General features: G+C 48.8%; 1 protein-coding gene across 1 annotated transcript in view; it reads right to left on the minus strand.

The window, feature by feature from the left end:
• Window positions 1-18,574, minus strand: part of PCDH11X (protocadherin 11 X-linked) — a 1,234,289-nt gene that overhangs the window by 394,982 nt on the left and 820,733 nt on the right. The gene's annotated exons all lie outside the window — the stretch shown is intronic.

Below are 18,574 nucleotides of genomic sequence, written 5' to 3' on the forward strand. Positions count from 1 at the left end.
GCTCTGTTCTTCATACCCTGCCTGTCATCAGGGAGCGGGATACATCTGAAACAATAGTATCAGCTGTATCCCGCTGTGAATCCCTGATAAGGCTCATCATTGTCTTTCAGCACGCTGAAAGACAACAATGAGCAATGGGATAACAAAAACTGCCCGGTGTCAGTGCAGTTACACACAATGATTATCGCTCAAAAGGCGGCTTTTGAACGAATTTTGAGTGATAATCGTTGTGTCTAAATGGGCCTATAGATAACACGGAGTGAATGTAAATACTCAGCTACTCTACCCCTATGCATTAGAGATGAGCGAGCGTACTCGGAAAAGCACTACTCGCTCGAGTAATTTGCTTTATCCGAGTATCGCTGTGCTCGTCCCTGAAGATTCGGGTGCCGCTGCGGCTGACAGGTGAGTCGCAGCGGGGAGCAGGGGAGAGCGGGCGGGAGAGAAGGAGAGAAAGATCTCCTCTCCGTTCCTCCCCGCTCTCCCCTGCAGCTCCCCGCTCTGTGCCGGCACCCGAATCTTCAGGGACGAGCACAGCGATACTCGGATAAAGCAAATTACTCGAGCGAGTAGTGCTTTTCCGAGTACGCTCGCTCATCTCTACTATGCATGCATAGCTTAGAGTAATTTACACAAGATAATAGTCACCCAAGTGATTGCTCAAAAGAGCGATTATGGGTCACTGTCATCCCATGTAAATATGGGACCTGACGGGCAAGTGAGTGAGAATGTTTAGATGTGCTAAATATCAAGCGACTATTGGCTGGGGAAACAGGCATTCATCTACGAATGACTGCCTATTACTCTGAATGGAGGTGGGCAGCAATAAAAGATCTCTGGCGCACTCCATCTCCATTCAGTGAGTGATCATTGCTCCTACATAAAAGCACAGGAACGATAATTACTGGGACGTGTGTTTAGTGCTTCAGCGCCCAAAGTCGTCCAATATAAAAGTACCTTAAGATAAAGTAGGACACAAACACTTTATTCAGAGATAAGGCTTTTGTATACAGCACCCCGTCACTTACTATTCTCTGGTCGCGGGGTAGTATTCACGGTGAGGAAATTATATTATTCTATTGGCACTTTTCTATGCATCACCTCCTATGCCTAAACTACTCTTCACCAGTTCCATTGGGAACAGTTCTTCGGTGGAGCCCTTGGTTTTGGTATGGCTCCTCACCTGACTTTCAGTTTCTACCCACATCTCAGATACCATCCACTAGCAAGATGATCCAAATTGTAGATATGCTGTAGCAGCAATAATGATGCAGTAGTTATGCCAAAGTTGTCTTTATTCCTCTGTGCAACGTTTCGATCATTCAGTGATCTTTGTCAAGCTTGACAAAGATCACTGAATGATCGAAACGTTGCACAGAGGACTAAAGACAACTTTGGCATAACTACTGCATCATTATTGCTGCTACAGCATATCTACAATTTGGATGACACTTTTGTGGAGTCTATTGATCCAGACTCCTGCTGTAGCTGGCAGCTCTGTATCTGTGGGTCCTACCTTATTGGTTCTGTGGAGGAGTGCTGTTCCCATACTACTTGTACACTAGCAAGATGATGGCCTCGATACATGTGGTAGTGTTGTAGACCACAGCACAACCATTAAGGTGAGTCTACAATGATACCATCTATACACTTTTACCCTATGAAACACTTCTTTACAGCAAGACAAGAAACGGGATGAAAGCAGAACATATTATAGGTCCTTGAGAATATTGTTCAGGTTGGATTGAAAGCCACAGTGCAAGACAACCATGCCGGCCGTCATAACATTCACAATGCCTCGTCAGACAGTTAGATGTGGATCCTCCTCGTCACACACCAGTTTGGTTATGGGCTAACTGAGGTGGCAGCTCCTGGGAAACCCCGGTTTACATGCTTAACCCCTCCAAGTGGGACGCTGAGTTAGCTGTGGGGTCCCCATGCCATTATATGCACAAATAGTCCCAGTTGTGTGGCTTCATTGGGCCAAGGCATGGTATGTGAAGATCTGAAGTGACAAGTAGTAAATAGACAGGCTTGGGCCAGGGCTGGCAGCACAGGTCCATAAATGAGGTCCAGGCTAATAGTCAGGGCAGGCAGCAGACAAAGTCGAGTCCCGGATATGCAAAACCAAAGTCAAGGAGTACAGAGGTCAGGATAGTCAAATACAGCCATAGGTTGGAACCAGGAACACAAACTTTTCCACAACTGGCAGGAAATGTGACCTAATTGCTTATGCACTCGCCCTAGGGGGGGGGGGGGCTAATATAAGCAAGTGCAAGATTGGAGAGGAATGAGTAAAGGGAGCGCACACTGGCTCTTTAAGACGTTGGACAGGAGTGTGAATGAGCCCTATGGGCAGAAGCCTGGGAGCGAACAGAGGAGAGGCGTGCAGAGCGTGAATGACAGTGATGCCTTTGACATGCCTTTCAAAATAAAACCAACATATTTAACTAAATAAAAGCCCAAAATATGAGATAATTCAGCTCCCTCCTTGAAACGCATCAGTACTGACTAGATAACACTGATCCGCTATATTTCTGAGTCCAATGATGTGTTGACCGTACTACTCTGGAGTAGCAGCCTTTGTTTCTTCCTTTCTTGGCTCGCGCTGCAGACACTTACAATAGTCTTATAAATTCCATATCAGAAAAATAGAAACTGAATAAAGGAGTTAAATTTTCGCTTTGGAAAAGCGGTGATGGAAGTCCGACACAGGGAAATTGTCTATGTAATCTCACAGCCCTAATTAGAAAGACTATCAGTTCCCCCTCCATTATTCTGAATGCGGAGTATGACTTGCTTCATGAACCCGTAATTGTAACCTGTAATTATAAATATGAAATTAGACCGTGATAAGCCGGCGCCGTGTCACATGGCATTACCTGCTCTGCTAATTTGTAAAACCTGGTGCACATGTTATTGAAGAGCACAGAACACCCCGGCTTCTAAACAATGTGACTGCTCTATTTTCAATGCAAAAAAATAATTTACTTACATAAAAGCTCCCGAAAACTTCTCCCCTCTGTTATAATCCAGCACTCTGATTCGCAATGCGCAATCTTAGTGATGGATCTGTTATATAGTAACAACTCATGTAATAGCAAAGTGACCGCTCTCTGGACTTAGATTTCAGTGTAATGTGGTGGTCACTTTCCTAAAGAGAGTGGTACCTCCTCATATACACAAAATGATGTATTGCCTCCCTGCCTGTCATTCTAAATGATGTAGGTACAGGTAGTACTGCTTTCCTGTCTCTCCTGATGATGTATTTATAGTTAGTACTGCCTCCTTGTATCTCCCTGTAAATGATGTAGGTACAGATAGTACTGCCTTCCTGAATCTTGCTGTAAATGATGTAAGTACAGATGGTACTGCCTCCCTGTCTCTCACTGTAAGGCCTAATGTCCACGTGCAGATTTTAATTATAAAATATAATGCATTATCACCCGCAGGGCAAATTAATACATGCGGATGCGATTTTTTTTCCCCCCGGCGGTCGGGTCGCATGTGTGAGAAGAAATCGCAGCATGCACTATTTACCTGCGGATCTCCCACCTGGACCCGCAGCACACCCGCAGCTGTTTTTGTGCTGTACGGCGCATGCACACGGCACACTGCTGGTGTGCCGAGCACATCCGCCAGGCAGAAAAAAGAGGAGACCCGCAGCGTCCAGACAGGTGAGTATAATTAAATTTTTGGCCCATGGCTGCGGGCACGGTTGGAAACCGCTGCAGGATTCCACTGTGTGTGCCCGTGGACATGAGGCCTAAATGATATAAGTACAGATAATACTACCTTCCTGTTTCTCGCTGTATATGATGTAGGTACAGACAGTACTGATTCCCTATCTCTCCCTGTAAATGATGTAGGTGCAGATTGTACTGCCTCCTAGTCTCTTCCTGTAAATGATGTAGGTACAGATAGTGCTGTCTCCCAGTCTCTCCCTGTAAATGATATAGGTACAGATATCTCTCCCTGTAAATGATGTAGGTACAGATCGTACTGCCTTCCTGTCCCTGGCTGCACTTTAGGGTACCATTTTCCTGCTCCGGTATGGAAGTAGGAGAACACCACCATCTGGCTAAATGGCACCATCATATGGTGCTGAATAAACCCCATTGACTACCAGGGAGCGGGCCTGTGTGGTTTCTGACCAGCCGGGCAGTTTTTTACAGGATTTGACAGTAATAATGCACAGGAATCCTGATAGTGGAGACAATACCATTTAAATCAATGGTTTTGTTTCACCTCATTATGTGGCCACGGTTTTCACGGCCCCATAACTGGACTACAACACGCCCATCTGTTTAAGCCTTCAGATTGCATCTTTGGTTCATACCATCCAGTTGGCTGATAAGAACCTGAACTGGGATCTTTACAGGAGTCACATCAGCACGGAAAAAGTAGGACCCCTGCCCAAAGGTCAACTACCCTTCATCCATGAAATAGGGTAGGGGGCAAATTCAATGACCAGCCCTGTTATAGGACTGAGATTCGAGGGACAAAAACCAGGAGGAAGTGACCAATAGGATTTGTTTCCCTTGTTTATCCTTATATAATGTATCTATAAAGAAAGGACCTTGTACAGCATATTAAAAAGCTGCAACGTGTGAGGAGTTTCTGCACAATGTGGATTATATATTTAGAGCCTCTACTTTCCAGTTTTTAACAGCTGAATAGGTCACAGATCAGCAAACCTGTGAACTGACTTATCTACAAGATGATTCCGCCAGCTAAATGATTCCTGCTGAATTACCTGCTTCATTTGCATCCATTAACATAATTTAAATTATATGTTGATGACAAACCCATAAACAGCAAAAACTCACTATAACAAATTACAGCAAAAGCATTTTACTGATTTACTTAAAAAAGGAAATAAAAGTATTAAAAAAGCATAATAATAATTATAACAACCATAACAAGAAGACAAAGAACAGAAGGGAGGGGAGGGGGGGGGGCAAAGGGGAGAGAAAATGTAGGAGAAGGGGAAGAAGGAGGAGAGAAAGGAGGTGGAAAATGAGGGGGTGGGGAACGGGAAGGGGAGAAAGAAAAGGAGGAGGGAAGGAGGGAGGAGGAAAATCAGGGGAATGAAGAGGAGGAGAAGGAAAATTAGGAAAAGGTAAAGGAGAAAGGGGAGAAGAAGTAGAAGGAAAAAGAAAATGAGAAGGAGATGAAGGAGGATGATAAAAAGATAAAAATTGGAAATAAGGATGGGGAGAAGAGGAGATTGAGAAGAAGAAGGAGGAGAAGGGAAATAAGGGAAAGGAGGAGAGGAGGGAGGAACAAAATCAATGGAATGAGGAGGAGAAGGGAGAGTGAGGAGGACATGGAAAAAGGGATTCAGGAAAAGAAAAAAGGAGGAGGAGGAGGAATAGAAAGAAGTACGGAGGGGTGAGGAGGAAAAACAGGAAGAGAAGGAAAAAAAGGATAGGGAAAAGAGGGGGAGAAGAAACGCAAGAAGATTTCAGGGGCCTCTTATTTAGGACAGTATCAGAATGCGAACTCTGTCCTAGTTCTGCCCTGAGACCTGTCCTAGTAATCAGGCAATTACCCCAATAATGGTGACTACATTGAAACCTCCAATGACCATGCATCACCTATGCTATTCATTGGATTCATCATGGGGACCAACACCTAAACCAGAAGACCTCAACTTTCCTTGTCCAAATATTATAGAGGTTGTGCCAACTTACACAACTCCACCCAGAATGCGGGTCCTGGGGCAAACAACTGATTCTCTGTTTTCCACTCTCTGCACCCTTAGCAACCAGGTCATTTTGGCTTCAGACGACCCAGTGAAGTGTTGTGCACTGTTTTGCATGCACATTACTCTAAGAATAGAACCCATTATTTTCAATTGGTTTATTCTCATAAAAAATGCAACTTACGCTATTTTTGTGCACCTGAGGCACCATGGGAGACTATTGGGGTGCGCCAATGCTTACCCGATCCCTATGGAATTGCAGAATGAGCATTTTTGCGGGGAAATAAAAAACACCGGGGACTAATTAGGCTGCACGATCTTTTCAATCACAGCGCTGATGTGTCCCGCGAGAATATGAGCGGTCCCTGGCAGCGCAAAAAAGTACAGTAAAATGTTAAAAAAAAGCACATAACCATTCATTGATATGGACATTTAGCGTAATTCATTTAATATGCAGGAAAATAGAACATGTTGCATATTTTTTAGGCAAACTAAATGTGTGCGCAAAATGCGCTTATGTGAACAGACCCATTGCCATCAATGGGTTCTATTCACTGCATATCGCACGCGCAAATGTTCTGTGCATAATACGCTGCGGCAATACGTTCATGTGAATCCGGCCTAAAGCAAAGTTTGTGGTATGTGCAGAAGAGAAAGTGAGAGACACTTATGTGCTAAAAAAAAGTTACCCTATTAATCCCTAAGCAAAACTAGTAAAGAGAGCTCAATGTCAGTCTGCACCCTTAGGTATCGAGCCTGCTGTTCTCACAAAAGCTCACCTCTCTGCGGTTCTCTGCGGGCGTCCACCTTGCTCGAAGTCATAATTAAATTTTATTTTTCTCTGATTTTACTTATTTACTAACGAATGTCGGTCAAACTAGACAGATTTTACTCTCAACAATAACACAGACAGACATTTTATTTCTAGTTTTTCTGTACTTTGAGGCAAGCAACACTTTTTGATGTCACCATAACTTTTTCTCTTCAAAGCAAGTGGTTGTTTGGGCCTGATTTCATGTTATTTTTACATCAAGTGAATTAGGCTGTTCTGTGATGTGTAATTTGCTTCAATCTCGCCGACCGTCTCTGTCATTTTATCATTAACAATAAGCCCACTACACTTATTCACATATCTGCCGTACTTTTCTCAAACAGTGAAATTGAAAAAATTACAGATACCACGTTATTATTATTTTTTCTCTCAGTTTATTGAGTAAAATAATCAAATGTGACTCCGAGAGGCTGATGAGAACGACATGTCTGAAATCATCTGGTGTCTATATAGGGGCATTATATATGGGTGCCCTTAGATGGCCTGAGAGGAATGTCTGCACTTCCAAAATCTGAGCTGATTAATTTCATAATAACCACAATGTCGACAAAAGTATTGCCCTCCCCCCCCCCCCCCCCACACACACACACCAATCCCGTGCTGTCACGTGATGTGTGAGCATCAGGTATAAAGGAGAGAATCACACATCATATTCCAGTACAGAACAGGGATGTCAACAGGTGGAGAGCTAATAACTAGGTCTGGTGGTAGGATGTCACCAGGTGTAGAGCTAACGGGGTCTGGTGGTGGAATGTCACCAGGTGTAGAGCTGACAACGGGGTCTGGTGGTGGGATGTCACCAGGTGTAGAGCTGACAATGGGGTCTGTTGGTGAGATGTCACCAGGTGTAGAGCTGACAACGGGGTCTGGTGGCGGCAGGATGTCACCAGGTGTAGAGCCTACAACGGGGTCTGGTGGTGGGATGTCACCAGGTGTAGAGCTGACATTGGGGTCTAGTGGGGAGATGTCACCAAGTGTAGAGCTGACAACGGGGGCTAGTGGTGGTGGGATGTCCCCAGGTGTAGAGCTGACAATGGGGTCTGGTAGGGGGATATCACCAGATGTAGAGCTAACAACGGAGTCTGGTGGGGGGATGTCATCAGGTGTAAATCTGACAACGGGGCCTGGTGGTGGGATGTCACTAGGTGTAGAGCTGACAACGGGGTCTGATGGGGGGATGTCACCAGGTGTAGAGCTCACAATGGGGCTTGGTGGGGGGATATCACCAGGTGTAGAGCTGACAATGGGGTCTGGTGGTGGGATGTCACCAGGTGTAGAGCTAACAACAGGGTCTAGTGGTGAAATGTCACCAGGTGTAGAGCTGACAACGGGGTCTGGTGGTGGTATATCACCAACCAATCAGTACAGACATTGCAGCTTCTAGATCTTCCAGAGTCCACTGTTGGCCTTGTTATTGGGAGATGGAGTCCATCTGGTGCGTGCGGTGCCGCCACGTTCATGGAAACCTCGTAAACTGACAGAATGTGGACAACAAAGCCTTGTAGGAGCTGTGAAGACATCACACACATTATCTGCCCTCGCTAAGGAGGTCACTGGAACATCCATTAGTACCAGAACCAACCTCAGGGAACTGTATGTGAAGGGTTACCATGGACAAGTGGTTGCATACAAGCCTAATATTACAGCAGTGAATGCACAGTGTTGTGGACAGATGAATCACACTACACTATTTCCCGACCAGATGGTGGCACTTGAGTGCAGCAGTTGCCTAAAGAGAAGTTTCTACATGACATGCATCATCCCAACAGTGAGGTTTGGAGGAGGTTCTATTATGGTGGGGGGTGTTTCTGTTGGGAAGGACTATGGGTACAGATTAGAGATGAGCGAACACCAAAATGTTCGGGTGTTCGTTATTCGGAACAAACTTCCTGCGATGTTCGAGGGTTCGTTTCGAACAACGAACCCCATTGAAGTCAATGGGCGAATAGAGCATTTTTGTATTTCGCCGATGCTCGCTAAGGTTTTCATGTGTGAAAATCTGGGCAATTCAAGAAAGTGATGGGAATGACACAGAAACGGATAGGGCAGGCGAGGGGCTACATGTTGGGCTGCATCTCAAGTTCACAGGTCCCACTATTAAACCACAATACCGGCAAGAGTGCCCCCCCCCCCTCCCAACAACTTTTACTTCTGAAAAGCCCTCATTAGCATGGCATACCTTTGCTAAGCACCACACTAGCTACAACAAAGCACAATCACTGCCTGGATGACACTCCGCTGCCACTTCTCCTGGGTTACATGCTGACCAACCGCCCCCCCTCCCCCCCCACAGCGCACACCAAAGTGTCCCTGCGCAGCCTTCAGCTGCCCTCATGCCACGCCACACTCATGTCTATTTAGAAGTGCGTCTGCCATGAGGAGGAACCGCAGGCACACACTGCAGAGGGTTGGCATGGCTAGGCAGCGGCCCTCTTTAAAAGGGGCGGGGCGATAGCCCACAATGCTGTACAGAAGCAATGAGAAATAGAATCCTGTGCCACCGCCATCAGGAGCTGCACACGTAGGCATAGCAATGGGGAACCTATGTGCCACACACTATTCATTCTGTCAAGGTGTCTGTATGCCCCAGTTAGACCGGGCTTTTTAATTCATAGACACAGGCAGGTACAACTCCCTATTGTGAAGTCCCTGTCGACCCACAGCATGGGTGGGTGCCAGGAAGCCACCGGCGGTACATAGAAATATCCCATTGCATTGCCCAACACAGCTGAGGTAGTAATGTCGTGCGTAATACAGGTGGGCTTCGGCCCACACTACATGCCCCAGTCTGACCGGGGTTCTTTACAAGTGGACACATGTAGGTTACACTCCGTGTGCACCTACAGCATGGGTGGCTCCCTGGAACCCACCGGCGGTACATAAAAATATCCCATTGCATTGCCCAACACAGCTGAGGTAGTAATGTCGTGCTTAATGCAGGTGGGCTTCGGCCCACACTGCATGCCCCAGTCAGACTGGGGTTCTTTAGAAGTGGACACATGTAGGTTAAACTCCCTGTGGACCCACTGCCTGGGTGGGTGCCAGGAAGCCACCGGCGGTACATAGAAATATCCCATTGCATTGCCCAACACAGCTGAGGTAGTAATGTCGTGCGTAATGCAGGTGGGCTTCGGCCCACACTGCATGCCCCAGTCAGACTGGGGTTCTTTAGAAGTGTACAGATGTATTAAAAACTCCGTGTGCACCTACAGCATGGGTGGCTCCCTGGAACCCACCGGCGGTACATAAAAATATCCCATTGCATTGCCCAACACAGCTGAGGTAACGTCAGCTGTAATGCAGGTGGGCTAAAAATTAATTTGATTACACTGTAGGCGAGGGCCCACAAAAATTGCTGTATCAACAGTACTAATGTACATCCCAAAAATTGGCCATGGCCAGGCAAGAGGGCAGGTGAAACCCATTAATCGCTTTGGTTAATGTGGCTTAAGTGGTAACTAGGCCTGGAGGCAGCCCAGTGTAACGAAAAATTGGTTCAAGTTAAAGTTCCAACGCTTTTAAGCGCATTGAAACTTATAAAAATTGTTCAGAAAAATTATTTGAGTGAGCCTTGTGGCCCTAAGAAAAATTGCCCGTTCAGCGTGATTACGTGAGGTTTCAGGAGGAGGAGCAGGAGGAGGAGGAGGAAAATTAGACACAGATTGATGAAGCAGAAATGTCCCCGTTTTGGATGGTGAGAGAGAACGTAGCTTCCATCCGCGGGTGCAGCCTACGTATTGCTTACGTATCGCTGCTGTCCGCTGGTGGAGAACAGAAGTCTGGGGAAATCCAGCCTTTGTTCATCTTGATTAGCCTGTCGGCACTGTCGGTTGACAAGCGGCTACGCTTATCTGTGATGATTCCCCCAGCCGCACTAAACACCCTCTCCGACAAGACGCTAGCCGCAGGACAAGCAAGCACCTCCAGGGCATACAGCGCTAGTTCAGGCCACGTGTCCAGCTTCGACACCCAGTAGTTGTAGGGGGCAGAGGCGTCACCAAGGATGGTCGTGCGATCCGCTACGTACTCCCTCACCATCCTTTTACAGTGCTCCCGCCGACTCAGCCGTGACTGGGGAGCGGTGACACAGTCTTGGTGGGGAGCCATAAAGCTGGCCAGGCCCTTAAAGACTGTTGCACTGCCTGGGATGTACATGCTGCTCGATCTACGCACATCCCCTGCTACCTTGCCCTCGGTACTGCGCCTTCTGCCACTAGCGCTGTCGGCTGGGAATTTTACCATCAGCTTGTCCGCAAGGGTCCTGTGGTATAGCAACACTCTCGAACCCCTTTCCTCTTCGGGAATCAGAGTGGGCAGGTTATCCTTATACCGTGGATCGAGCAGTGTGTACACCCAGTAATCCGTCGTGGCCAGAATGCGTGCAACGCGAGGGTCACGAGAAAGGCATCCTAACATGAAGTCAGCCATGTGTGCCAGGGTACCTGTACGCAACACATGGCTGTCTTCACTAGGAAGATCACTTTCAGGATCCTCCTCCTCCTCCTCCTCAGGCCATACACGCTGAAAGGATGACAGGCAATCAGCCGGTGTACCGTCAGCAGCGGCCCAAGCTGTCTCTTCCCCCTCCTCCTCATCCTCCTCATGCTCCTCCTCCTCCTCCTGTACGCGCTGAGAAATAGACAGGAGGGTGCCCTGACTATCCAGCGGCATACTGTCTTCCCCCGCCCCCGTTTCCGAGCGCAAAGCAGCTGCCTTTATGGTTTGCAGGGATTTCTCAAGATGCATAGCAGAGGAATGGTGACGCTAATGATTGTAGCATCGCCGCTCACCACCTGGGTAGACTCCTCAAAATTACCAAGGACATGGCAGATGTCTGCCAACCAGGCCCACTCTTCTGAAAGGAATTGAGGAGGCTGACTCCCACTGCGCCGCCCATGTTGGAGTTGGTATTCGACTATAGCTCTACGTTGTTCATAGAGCCTGGCCAACATGTGGAGCGTAGAGTTCCACCGTGTGGGCACGTCGCACAGCAGTCGGTGCACTGGCAGCTTAAAGTGATGTTGCAGGGTGCGCGGGGTGGCAGCGTCCATGTGGGACTTGCGAAAATGTGCGCAGAGCCGGCGCGCCTTTACAAGCAGGTCTGACAAGCGTGGGTAGCTTTTCAGAAAGCGCTGAACCACCAAATTAAAGACGTGGGCCAGGCATGGCACGTGCGTGAGGCTGCCGAGCTGCAGAGCCGCCACCAGGTTACGGCCGTTGTCACACACGACCATGCCCGGTTGGAGGCTCAGCGGCGCAAGCCAGCGGTCGGTCTGCTGTGTCAGACCCTGCAGCAGTTCGTGGGCCGTGTGCCTCTTATCGCCTAAGCTGAGTAGTTTCAGCACGGCCTGCTGACGCTTGCCCACCGCTGTGCTGCCACACCGCGCGACACCGACTGCTGGCGACATGCTGCTGCTAACACATCTTGATTGCGAGACAGAGGAGGAGGAGGAGGAGGAGGGTGCTTTAGTGGAGGAAGCATACACCTCCGCAGATACCACCACCGAGCTGGGCCCGCAATTCTGGGGGTGGGTAGGACATGAGCGGTCCCAGGCTCTGACTCTGTCCCAGCCTCCACTAAATTCACCCAATGTGCCGTCAGGGAGATGTAGTGGCCCTGCCCGCCTGTGCTTGTCCACGTGTCCGTAGTTAAGTGGACCGTGGCAGTAACCGCGTTGGTGAGGGCGCGTACAATGTTGCGGGAGACGTGGTCGTGCAGGGCTGGGACGGCACATCGGGAAAAGTAGTGGCGACTGGGAACTGAGTAGCGCGGGGTCGCTGCCTCCATGATACTTTTGAAGGACTCCGTTTCCACAACCCTATACGGCAGCATCTCAAGGCTGATGAATTTTGCTATGCGGACGGTTAACGTTTGAGCGTGCGGGTGCGTGGCGGCGTACTTGCGCTTGCGCTCCAACAGTTGCGCAAGCGACGGCTGGACGGTGCGCTGAACTACACTGCTGGATGGGGCCGAGGACAGCGGAGGTGAGGGTGTGGGTGCAGGCCAGGAGACGGTAGTGCCTGTGTCCTGAGAGGGGGGTTGCATCTCAGTGGCAGGTTGGGGCACAGGGGGAGAGGCAGGGGTGCAAACCGGAGGCGCTGAATGGCCTTCGTCCCACCTTGCGGGGTGCTTTGCCATCATATGTCTGCGCATGGTGGTGGTGGTGAGGCTGTTGGTGTTGGCTCCCCGGCTGAGCTTTGCGCGACAAAGGTTGCACACCACTGTTCGTCGGTCGTCAGGCGTCTCTGTGAAAAACTGCCAGACCTTAGAGCACCTCGGCCTCTGCAGGGTGGCATGGCGCGAGGGGGCGCTTTGGGAAACACTTGGTGGATTATTCGGTCTGGCCCTGCCTCTACCCCTGGCCACCGCACTGCCTCTTGCAACCTGCCCTGCTGATGCCCTTGACTCCCCCTCTGAAGACCTGTCCTCCTGAGTAAGCGTTGCACACCAGGTGGGGTCAGTCACCTCATCGTCCTGCTGCTCTTCCTCCGAATCCTCTGTGCGCTGCTCCCTTGGACTTACTGCCCTTACTACTACCTCACTGCAAGACAACTGTGTCTGATCGTCATCGTCCTCCTCACCCACAGAAAGTTGTTGAGACAGTTGGCGGAAGTCCCCAGCCTCTTCCCCCGGACCCCGGGAACTTTCGAATGGTTGGGCATCAGTGACGATAAACTCCTCTGGTGGGAGAGGAACCGCTGCTGCCCAATCTAAGCAGGGGCCCGAGAACAGTTCCTGGGAGTGTTCCCGCTCCTGAGCAGGTGTCATTGTAGTGGAGTGAGGAGGCTGGGAGGAAGGAGGAGCAGCAGACAGAGGATTCGGATTTGCAGCAGTGGACGGCGCAGAACTGCGGGTAGACGATAGGTTGCTCGAAGCACTTTCTGCCATCCAGGACAGGACCTGCTCACACTGCTCATTTTCTAATAACCATCTACCGCGTGGACCCATTAATTGGGCGATGAATGTGGAGACACCAGAAACGTGCCTCTCTCCTAATCGCGCAGCAGTCGGCTGCGACACACCTGGATCAGGAGCTCGGCCTGTGCCCACACCCTGACTTGGCCCTCCGCGTCCTCGGCCGCGTCCACGTCCTCTAGGCCTACCCCTACCCCTCAGCATGCTGTATTACCAGTGATTTGATTTCACAGGCAGCTAATAAATTGGCGCAAGACTGCAGGCCAAATATAATTTTTTCCCTTTTTTGAAAACGAAAGGCCCCACTGCCTCTAGTGAATGTATAATCTAAGTTTAATAACTGTGCTGTTTTCCTGCTAATGTGTCACAGAACGTGAGGGTAGCAGAGTTATTAACTGTGGCAGAGCAGGTATTTTTTTTCCCAATTAAGGAAAGCAAATGGCGAAGCCAGGAGTAAAACGTAGCTGGGTGCGTCTGATTTTTACAGGTTGCACACGCAGCCGACACGTGTCCACCGCCCTTAGGACGGACAGAGGCAGGACAAATAGAATTATTTTCCGTTTTTTTGCACCAAAAGGCAGCACTGCGTATATTCTATGAACATGAGAAGTTTAATAACTGTGCTGTTTTCCTGCTAATGTGTCACAGAACGTGAGGGTAGCAGAGTTATTAACTGTGGCAGAGCAGGTATTTTTTTTCCCAATTAAGGAAAGCAAATGGCGAAGCCAGGAGTAAAACGTAGCTGGGTGCGTCTGATTTTTACAGGTTGCACACTCAGCCGACACGTGTCCACCGCCCTTAGGACGGACAGAGGCAGGACAAATAGAATTATTTTCACTTGTTTTACAAGCAAAAGGCAGCACTGCGTATATTCTATGAATAATAACTGTGTTGTGGCCCTGCCTATACAATTCTTTCCCTGCAGTATCAATGGAGGGTGCAATGCTCTGCAGAGGCGATTTTGAGAAGCAAAAAAAAATGCAGCACAGCTAACAGCAGCCTGGACAGTACTGCACACGGTTAAATATGGCCCTAGAAAGGACCGTTGAGGTTCTTGAAGGCTACACTCACTCCTAACACTCTCCCTGCCTATGCAGCACTTCTGTCCCTAATGCCAGGTGCAACGCTCTGCAGAGCCGTTTTTGAGAAAAAAAAAAATTGCCACTGCTAACAGCAGCCAACACACAGCTATCAGTGGCCCTAATAAGGACCTTTGGGGGGTCTTGAAGCCTACACTAACTACCAATTCTTTCCCTACAGCAGCTCCGGTACAAACAGCACTGTCCCTCATCTAACTCACATGGCATCTGAGGCGAACCGCGGGAGGGGCCGACTTTTATGTTCGGGTGACACCTGATCTTCCCAGCCACTCACAGCAGGGGGGTGGTATAGGGCTTGAATGTCACAGGGGGAAGTTGTAATGCCTTCCCTGTCTTTCAATTGGCCAGAAAAGCGCTCTAACGTCTCAAGGAAGTGAAAGTAACCCGAACACCGCATGGTGTTCGTTACGAATAACGAACATCCCGAACACCCTAATATTCGCACGAATATCAAGCTCGGAAGAACACGTTCGCTCATCTCTAGTACAGATACATTCCAGACAACATGGCGTCACCTACCCTGTGGCAATAATTTGGTCCAGTGATCAAGCACCATGTCATACGGCACACAGTGTCAGGTTTAGTTTGAGGAGCAGAATGTCTGCAAACTTCATTGGCCAGCCCAAAGTCTGGATCTTAATCCCATTGAGCATCTTTGGGACAAAGTAGAACGCTATATCTGTGTAGCCCAACACGTCCACTATCCCCCACTTCACTATCTGAAGTTCTACTTGAGGAGTGGAGGAAAATCTTTACTGGCATCTATGGGAATTTGAAGGAAAGCGGCCGTGGAGGATTACTGCAGACATTGAGGCCAAAGGTGGCCCAACACTGGATGGAAAAATGTGAATAAAATTAAATTTCATCACCTTCTATGTGTGTGTCAATACTTCTGTCAACGTAGTGTACATTTATAGCAGCCAGAGCCTATGTGGAATTTTCCACATGGAATCCACCTGGAAAACCGATGCAGAAATCCGTGGCTATTTTTACTATAGTATTTTCAACGGATTCCCACATGGATTTAGCACTGTGAATGGGCAGAATCAGTGCGGGCATTTCTGAACGGATCATGCTCAAGAAGGGGCACATCACAGGGTTAATCAGTGTGCTGATTCATGGCAAAGACAGCTGAAGAAATCTGTGGCATAGCTATGGTTTTTTTTCTGTAGAATTACAGGAGGACTTCATACTGAACAGTCTGTGGCGGAATCTGTTGTATGAGCATAGCCTTAGATTTATTTTGTTTTCTGCTATAAGAGCTCAAATTCCCCTTCATAGGCATAGAGTTACACAATATAATTTACTAGGAGGAGCTGAGGTGCTCATTGTAAACTGCTTGTACTTTAAAGTGTACCTGAATTCTCAACAAGTTTTCTAAAATACACCAGATTCTCCTCCTCTCATTTAATGCTGTTTGCGCCTTGTTTCATGTCTGTAAATTGTGATTTTCAGGGGGTCTTCCCCATTTTTCTGCTGCCCTACTGTTTGCAATCCACTTTAATGCAGGGGGCCTATTATTCTGCCATTAGTTCACTGTCCTGCACTTCCTTGCCTTTACTTCCCATGCTGCATTGCACTGTCACTGGTCTAATGAGGGGACAGTATCAGAATGCCAACACCTCTGCTGTTCCAGAATGATTCATGTATTCTGGCCGAATGGTGAATAAACCCAATATAATGTGTGCACACAGACACACGCATACCCAGGAGAGGCAGAGATTGTGGAGATGGTCCCCAAAGTGTCTGCAGGTCTGAACAGCCTGCAGCCTCTGAGTGCACAATAGCCACATGTGAATGTAGCTCCTCCCTTCATTGCTAAGGAAACACCCTCGTGTCCTTGTTACTACAGAAGCTCTCTACCCAATGACAGACAATGGATTGCAGAGACGCTGGAAGGGAGACCCCTAGTGGAAAGCCACTTTAAAGGAGATGTCTCGAGGAAGCAGTTAAATTTTTTTTTTGCCCAGTCCCCCCCATTAAGTACACATTACTAAGCCCCCCTGTAAATGACATTTCTAGCTGGTTCGTACTTACCGTTCCAGCGTTTCAGCAACTTATAAAAGTTTCCTCAAGATGGCCGCCGTCTCTTTCCCCGTCGCTCGCTGCAGCCCGACGTGCGCGCTCCCGAGACGCCGCCAGCTGTGTCTCCATGGCAACCGGACGCATCGCAGCCGCCGACCAGACGCCCACCGCCAGGCAGCAGGTAACCGGCGCTAGCCCCCGGCTCCCCAGCGCTAGACCCTCAGCCCAGGTGAAGGCCCCGGAGCCCAGCGCTAGGTTCCGGAGCCCAGCGCTAGTTCCCCCGGCCTAGCGGCAGCCCCCCCCGGCCTAGCGGCAGCCCCCCCCGGCCTAGCGACAGCCCCCCCATCGCAGCGACAGCCCCCCCCGGCCTAGCGACAGCCCCCCCATCGCAGCGACAGCCCCCCCCCGGCCTAGCGACAGCCCCCCCATCGCAGCGGCAGCCCCCCCCCGGCCTAGCGACAGCCCCCCCATCGCAGCGACAGCCCCCCCGGCCTAGCGCTAGTTCCCCCATCACAGCGGCAGCCCCCCCCGGCGCAGCGACAGCCCCCCCCGGCGCAGCGACAGCCCCCCCCCGGCGCAGCGGCAGCCCCCCCCCCGACAAATCACTTACCTGGGAGGCTTCTCGGGGCTGCTGGGCTGGGCTGGGCTTCTCCGCTGGGCAGCTCCAGTTTCTGCACCTTCCTCTAACAGAGGAAGGTACAGAATGGCCGCTGCAGCGCGCTCCCGAGCAGTGACAGCTCGTCTGCGCATGCGCAGAAGCTGTAGCGGGGAGCACACTGAAGCGGCTCGTGCTGAATGGAGAAGACCGGACTGCGCAAGCGCGTCTAAAAAAGCAAGCTGCCAGCGAATTTAGACGGAACCATGGAGACGAGGACGCTAGCAATGGAGCAGGTAAGTGGAATAACTTCTGTATGGCTCATATTTAATGCACGATGTATATTACAAAGTGCATTAATATGGCCATACGGAAGTGTATAACCCCACTTGGTTTCGCGAGACCACCCCTTTAACTGTGATTTACAGCGGTAAAGTAACAAAATTGGTAATGCAAGAATATTACAGTAATGCTGAGAAAAACACAAGCTAGTAGATGAGCAGAAGGTGTCTGAAAAGTTGGTGCCCTTTTAGATCAATAATAACACAATATACAGTGAGCTCCCCCTAGTGGCAATTCCAGGCAGAGAGAATTTTATCATGTAACTATGTCTATGCAGGTGATTTCAAGCTCTGTGGCAGAAAATTAAACTTCTTATAGTAAAATGGAACTTCTTATAGTAACAAACTAATCAGTGCCAAACTTGGAACTAAAAAGGTGTAAAAAATAGAGCAAGTAATGACTTCTAAGTATGTGGAAAGAGCAGTATTGATCAATAACCTCTGTTAGGCTGTGGAGTAATAGTGTGGAGAAGGTTTTATTGGCTTCTTCTGGGTCCTCTATTACCTGCAGATGGACACCACAACAAATTGCTGTGGTCTAGAAGTGCTACTATATGGGGGTCTCTAATAAAGTGTCAATTGAGTGTATAAGGAGAAATTGTCAAATAAAAATCTGATAAGATTGGCCTAAACATCTGATATCTTATATTGCCTGGTGAGAAGATGGATCCAAAAAACACATTGTGTTCCCGCGAGAAAAAGCCATTCCTTTTTGATATTTGTCCATTAGTTTCCTAATATTTTTGCACTATCCAGCAGCAGATTAGAAAATTAGTCCCCATTCACCTGATTGTAAATTTCTTAATAGGGAGCTTTAGGAAAAGGAACCTGTCGAAATGAACATGCAGTACAATCTGTGGACAGCAGGTGGCAGAGCAGAAGGAGACAAGCAGACTGATATATAACTTTGTGGACAAAGATGCATTATATGTGGAAACTTTAGTAATGTGACTGTTCATTCTGGGTTTAGGAGTCAAGTGGGCGGTCCTAATTAGTGATTAACGACTATCTCTGTATGCAAAGGGGAAAGACTGTCAGTAATTATATGAGACCACCCA

This window comes from Eleutherodactylus coqui, chromosome 10 (genome assembly GCF_035609145.1).
Source record: "Eleutherodactylus coqui strain aEleCoq1 chromosome 10, aEleCoq1.hap1, whole genome shotgun sequence".
NCBI lineage: Eukaryota > Metazoa > Chordata > Amphibia > Anura > Eleutherodactylidae > Eleutherodactylus > Eleutherodactylus coqui.